Genomic DNA, 7,425 nt, shown 5'->3' with positions numbered 1-7,425 from the left:
TTCCCTTCCTGTTATGTTTGTGAACAATTTTCAGTCATTGTATATACAGTAGAAGCAGAATTGCCACACTGGATCCCTAAGGAGCCAACTGAGCACAGCTCTCTCAAGGCTCAGTTATGGAAATATTTTGTGGAGGCAGGTGAACCCCAGGGCAAATGGGATGGTAAAACTGATAATGAATTATTGGTTAAGGTTATGGCATTGACCCAGATTTGAAAGCTGGCAGCAGGAGCTACTCTTTGCATAACCCAAGAAATCTTAGCAGTCCCTTCTGCTCCGGACTCTATTTCCTTGTGTCCCCCTTTCCCCACAAGCTACTGAGGGTGCTCCATCTCTGCTATCTCTGCCCCTATGGATTCATGGGTCCTACTATGTGAGTTTTTTTATGACCTATTGGACAGACCTTATATCACCATAATTATAGGGATGGGCAGCGAGTCTGTGTCTACTGGAGCCCTCATTGATATGGGAGTATCTGTCTCTGTAGCTCAGCCCTCATGTCTATCTCAAGCTTTGTTTTCTCCAGCAACTAGTATTGTTTCTCTCCAAGGTTTCACTGGAGAGGCCACAAGTGCAAATGTAATTCCCAATGTTATCTTGACATTTGGTAACACAGTAGTGTTGGGAGATCTTGACTTGAATTAGGCCTCAGTGAAATAGTTATTATTGGGATTTTCTGTAATTAAAAAAAAAATCATTGTGTATTGATTCAGCCAATATGTGAATGTGAAGGTAACCACAAGGGGAGCAAGACTGGCCTTTTACCATTCCTTCTGCCTTTCCTGTCAATGCTCTTAAGGATTTGGACTCTAGATGCTCTGAGAACCATCTGAAGGATCCTTGGAAGGCTAAGTTCCCAAATGTTTGAGCAAAATATAAACTAGACTATGATATAATTAAAGCAGAATTCTTAATAGAGTGCCCTTTTCTTCCTCTGCAGAAACAGTATTTTTATCTAAAAGCTATGGAGCAGGGTTTGAAACCCGTTATTGATTCCTTACTGTAACATGGAGTACTGGTACTGACACAGTCTACCTTTAATTCCCCAATATGGCCAGTAATGAAAGTGGATGGTAAGACGTATTGCTTGTCTATTGATTATTGCCAAATTAATGCACATGCCCCTATGACTGCTCCAATTCTGGAAAAAAACTGCCTGAGATTTTGGGAGCTGTTGGAGAGAGAGCTAGGAGTTTTTGTGTCCTGGATCTGGCTAACTGTTTCTTTGCTATATCTCTGCATCCTGCCTCCAGGAACCATTTTGCTTTTACTTTTCAGGACCAGTAGTTTAGTTTCACTCACATTTCACAAGGTTTTCACAGTGTCCCAGCCATTGTGCATTACCATGTGTCTAAAATATGGGACATATTGCCCCAATCTTTTCAGAATTTAGTTATGTCACATGTAGATGGTATTTTAGTCCATGGGCCTACCAAGCATTTTGTCACTGAAACCACAAAAGTCATTTGCAAATTGTGCAGGACTCTGGCTTCAAAGTCAGTTGTGATAATGCCCAGTTGGTTTAACAAATTGTTATTTACCTGGAATTGACCGTGGAGGAACAAGGCAGATCAGTGCAGAAACAACAAGTAGAACTCCTTTTAAAGTTACCAGTTCCCACAGACAAGCATAGTTTACAGCAAGGCCTGGGAATGTTAGGTTTCAATATAGAGTTTATTGATATGTCTGCAGCTAAACCATGGTCCTTGTCGTGGTATCTAAAGAAGGGACCTGAGTGGCAGTGGGGCCCCTAGCAGGAGGCTGCTTTTGCCTGGCTTAAGATTGACACTGCTAACACCCCCACCTTATATTATCCTCTCCCTGACCATCATTTTGTTATATAGGTTTCCCACTCTGAAGAAGTGATTGGAGGCATCCTCTTGCAAAAGGATCCAGCTAGTGAGAAATTATGCCCTGTTGCATATGCTTCTCAGATGTTAACAATGCATGAGTAACAATGGGATTTTGTGAAAAAGCGTGTTTATCTCTAATGTGGGCTATTCAGCATTGCAAGTACCTTACTGGAATGTCACAAATTGGCTTGCAATCAGTACATTCCCCTATAAAGTTCATTGTATCAGGAAAAACTGGTAAGGGTCATATATCTAACACTTCACTTTCACAATGGATGTTGTGGCTAAATATGAAAGGAGTTACATTTCAGAAAATTCCAAAGCCAGCAATAGCACCCTTGGGTCTTTTAGTTAGGGTTCTATGCATGAGTGCCCTCTGCTGCCTTTTTTTTTTCAGGTACAGTCATTACTTTCTGTGGATTCTGACATCGAAGAGGCACTTAAAATTCCTGACTCACAAGTATGGTTTACTGATGGCTCTTTCTATCATGTCTAGGGAAAACCTTTCACTAGGTGTGCTGAGATAAAAATTACCTTTCAACACATATTTCAATGCCCATTGTGTCCTTTTTCCACACAGACTGCTGAGCATGCTGCTGTAGTCCAAGTGTTACAGACTGATGAATCACATTGTTCCCTTTTTCTATATGTGGTTTCCCACTGGACTGCACAAGTATTGTCTCTATGACTCCTTGTATGGGAGACTCAAAGATGGCTTACATGTGATGGAAAGCCACTGGCATATAGCCAAACCTGGCAAGCTGTCAGCTAATTTTTACAACAGTGTTATGCTCCTATGTTAAACATGTGGCTGCAGACAAAAAGGCCAAGAAACCTGAATTTTTCTGGAACAATAAAGTTGACAGCCTTGCCAAACAAGCAGTGTTAATGGACATTCCAATAGTGTCCATTTCAATAGTCACTTGAGCCCAATCAAAAGCTAAGAGCCCTTTTGAGACCACCCCTATTCCCCTGTATGAATACAAGATGCTGACTTAGATTGGCATGCCTTTTTGTGAGCAGGGAACCTGGAATATTCTGAAAATTAATTATGAGCTATTTGCCTATAAGGGAGACACTGTTCTGTGGCTTCCTCCTGTTGTGCTACAACCACAAAGTATTAGGTATTTGATGCACCAAGGTGTAGATGGCACACTAGCATGCATCCGACAAGCCTCAGACTCCACAGTGCCAAACAAGGACCTGGGTGGAAGCCAAGTAGCGGCAGAGTGGCAGGGGCTCTGGCATTGTGACGTCCCCCAGCCATTTATGTGAGTCTCTTAATCTGCTACATTTTTCTTCCTGCTTCTCTTCCAACTAGACCTTCTTTAGCAAACTTATCTGTAAACTGCCTTGTTTACTGCTCCTTTGCCCTAAGTTCCATTTCCATACATCCTCTCACCAGGCTTACAGTGAAGGAAGGTGAGAGAGACTTTCCAGGAAAACTCCCTAATGAACTCCTCCTCACTCAGGACTGTAGTTAAGCAAGGGCCTTAAGTATTAAGTATCTAACTCCTGAGATACTTACACTAAATATATGTAGTTTAGCTACTCTTAATCAAAAGAAAGAGCTTACCTTAAAGGCTCCCCTTCAAAGAGGGGTGCATCAAACTGACCCATAAACTGACTTGGAAACTGCTTGCAAATTTTTTTCTGTCTCTATTTGCTCCCTGTTTTCTGTCCCTATCTGCTCACTCCCTGGTTACTTGGTGCATCTCCTTTTATACCCTGATGGGCCTAGATTGGCTCCATCCCCTTTTTAGGGCTTTTCTTAGACAAAGGCAAAAATGATCCAGTAATCACTCAGCTAGCAGCACTCCCAACTGATCAGAGCAAACACCAAAAACACATGCAGCCCACCAAACAAACAGCACACCAAAAACACAGGTAGCCATGGATCACTCAACTTCCCAGAGATGAAGTGAAGGTGTTCAAGAAGGTGAACACTAGGGCTGTACAAAACAGCACCATTTTGTTTCAACTTCTGTTCTGCTGTTTTGATGGAACAGTGTTTCATTTTGAGTTTCGTTTCGTTTCAAAGCACTGGTCTGTTTCATTTAATCAAAACTGTTTTGCTGTTTCAATGTTTCTCCCATAGGCTATAATAGGAAAACATGAAACTGGCTACAATTTTGTCATTTTTTGGCAGATCTGAATGAAACAAGCAGGGATGGTAGACCCTTTTGAGGGCATGAATTTCAAGGAGATAGGTGCAGGGGTTTCTGGGAAACTGCACCACAAGCTGCTGACAAGTAAAACTCATGACATATGTGACTGGCTCTGTGTGTGTAAGGCATGCCCTCACTGCCACTGGGGTCTCTACACATGGTAGTGTGCCCCAATGAGGTCTCCTCCTCCCCTACAGCCTCAGGCTGGTCCACCACTTTACATGACAACAGGTAATAACTTAGCAAGAAGCACGGTAGCACCAGCAGTATCTCAGGCAGCCAAACTGTCACAGACTAGAGCCTTTCTTTCCTTTCCTGCAGGAGCGTCTTCTCCAGCAGCTGCCAGAGAACTCTCCCTGCCAGCCCCAGCCCTGGGGCTTAGATGTGCCCAGGACCCTGTGTCCTGCCGGTCAGCTGACCAGGGAAAAGTGCTAGGGGTTCTGGTCTAAGGACATGGCACTGGCAGACAAGGTTCTTTGGGTCAATCTAAAATGGTATCTTTTAGTAGACCAACTGAATAGTTACGGAAATAAATCTTAGCAAGGTTTTGGGTTGAAAAACCCTTTGTCAGGCTGAGGAAGCACCTGCAGTTCATCTGTGTGCTGTTCCTGGATGGAAGGAATATTAAAGAAGCCAGAGGCTGGCATGCAATGCAGGCAAGAAAGCCACTCACTGAAAATGGAAATGGAGGTGTCAGGGGGTGAGGGACAGGGTGTGGGGGGGAGGGGGATGTAGCAGTGCAGGTAAAAATGGAGAGATACCTGGGGAGTCAGATGTTGGGCAGGTTATATTGTGTCATAATTCTAATGTCTATATTGAGTCCATGAGTTTCTATACCTAGGAGGTTGATGAAGTGCAGTTCATAGGCTCGTCTGTGAAAAGTGGTTTGTAAATTCAAAAAAGCACTGAACCTTGCTAACCTCATCACCAGAAGCTAACTTTCTACAGACCAAAACACACTGAATAGATCAAGGCCATGCCATGATGAGACATGCAGGACCTGCCAACAATATTTCTGGTATGGAGATATCTTCACAATAAAATACATATCTCCATCAGGAAGATTTTCCTGATGGAAAATATGTGGAGACACCAAGGAACAACTGCGCACCAGAATGAGTGCACACCAAAATCTATCAAAGACAACAACAGAACACCACCTATTTCCAATCTCTCAGGCCTGATCCTCAAAGGGAATTTACAAACCACTTTCCACAGATGAGCCTATGAACTTCACTTCACCCTCCTAGCTACAAAAAGCTCATGGACTCAATATAGACATTGGAATTGTGACACACTACAACCTTCCGGACAACTGACTCTCCAGGTACCTCTCCACTTTTACCTGTGCTGCTACATCCCCCTCCCTGCCCACTCACTTCAGCCTGTCCCTCACCACCTGATGCCTCCATTTACATTTCCACTGACTGGCTTTCTTGCCTGCATTGCATGCCAACCTCTGGCTTCTTTACTCTTCCTTGCATCCAGGAACAGCACACATAAAAAGTGCAGGTGCTTCCTCGGTGTAACTGGCCATGCCTGTCCAGTGCTTCTTGCCTAGATTTTTCTGATTGCCCTGAGCCAACCACAGGCTTTCAGGCCAATAGTTTGTCCTGGCACCAGTTACCTAACCCACTGAAGCTTCTCACCTGCCACATCTCTGATGGTAACCTCTCTCTCAGGGACTGATGTTACACCCAGTTCAGTGGTGTTTGGCTATGGTTTCTTGGTAACGCAAGGATTTGGGGGCTCCATCTCCCCTGCACCACACCTAGTGCCAACCTGTTATTGCATCGATATTCTTTGGACCCAGTGTTGATGTTGGTCACCATCCTCGGTCTTCCTGCTCGGTTGTATCATTGTTCTTCTTGACCATCTCCCCAGGAGGGTTCCCATGTTCCCCCTTCCGGATGTCTTGGGAAACTCCCTGGACTCAATGGGTGGAGGTAGCTCCACACATGGGAGTCACCACCAACAGTCATCTTCAGCTCCTTCCCTGCTCATTCTGCAGCCTGTCCTAGGCTACTGGGGACTTCCAGTCCCACCGTTGGACCAGAACGTGGGGCTTTTATCTTTGTCTCACTGCCCCAGGCAGCACCTCCAAGCCAGTGCTGGCTTTTCTTCTGTAGCCCGGCCCCAGGCCCCAGATGTTTGCAGTGTGGGATGCCATCGGGTTACTGGTAATTCTTGCTGGGCAGCAGACCCACCACTGCTGTCCTGTTCCTGTGTCCCCAGGGGCTGACGAATTGCCTGCACAGCTTTCCCACCCCTGCTGCTGGTTTTCCATTGCCCCATGTGCTGTGGGGTCACTGGTATTGCAGGTGGTGTGGTGATTCTGCTGCCACCGCCATGTCCCCACAACTTGGAGTCTGGCGGGCCACTAGCATCTTCAGCAGTGAGGGGCTTTTGCTTTTGCCACCAGACCTCTGCAGCTCAGAATTTCCCTTGCCCCTGCCACAGTCGGCCTGACAGACTTTTTCAACCCAAAAGCTGGCACCACAGGAAGCTAAGCTGAGCTCACCTGGAGCCCCACAATTCCACTGTAACCAGCAAGCCTCAGGCCTGTCAAAGACATGATGGAACAGGCAGAGGAACAGCAACAGGAGGAGTGGACTCAGCTGAGCCACTTACCTCCACAACCTCTACTTCAGCCTCCTCTGAAGTGCCTTGTGAGGAAGGAGACCTGGCTCTAGGGCAGGGGTGGACAATTATTTTGGGTGGAGGACTGGTAACCCAGTTTTGGCAAGCTGTTGAGGGCCACATGAGTAGCCCTGCCCCTTGACAGGTGCCCCACCCTATGGTCACCGTCTTGGGACCAATGTACCAACGTCTTGTGACCACTGTCCCAGGGCCAGCACCGGTGGGGCCCAGAGTGGGACACAGTCTGCTCTGTGGAACTGGGCTGGGCTGCAGCAGCAGGGAGATGGGGGAGCTGGCTTGGCTCCATAGAGCCCCTGCCAGCTGGGACCCTGTCCTCCTGCCACCCTGCTCTGGGCCCTGCTGGTGCTGGCCCTGGGACAGTGGTGTGGGCCCCATGCATGCACTTACACCCAGTGCCCCCCAGCCCTGTGGTACAGGAAGGGGGAGCATGCAGCCCCGACCCCTTGCTCCCCAACAGGGAACGAGATGGTGCTGAGTGAGGGGAAAAGTGGCCCCTCCCCCACCCCATGGCAAGCACTACCTGTTGCAGCTGCTCATAGCCCATGTGGGGCTGTCCTCAGCAGGCACAAACTGAGCAGGTGGCAAACACTGCCTGGCACAGCAAGCAGGGGGGTTGCAGCTGCTGCTACCACATGCAGCCCTGATGGGTGAGCCCGGAGCCGGCACAGGGCCCAGGCTGGCAGCAGAGGCAGGTTACAAGCTGGTGCTGAGCATGGGAAAAGCAGCCCCGCCGCCACAGGCTG

This window comes from Alligator sinensis, unplaced genomic scaffold (genome assembly GCF_000455745.1).
Source record: "Alligator sinensis unplaced genomic scaffold, ASM45574v1 scaffold77_2, whole genome shotgun sequence".
Classification (NCBI taxonomy): domain Eukaryota; kingdom Metazoa; phylum Chordata; order Crocodylia; family Alligatoridae; genus Alligator; species Alligator sinensis.
Note: the sequence above shows the minus strand (reverse complement) of the source record.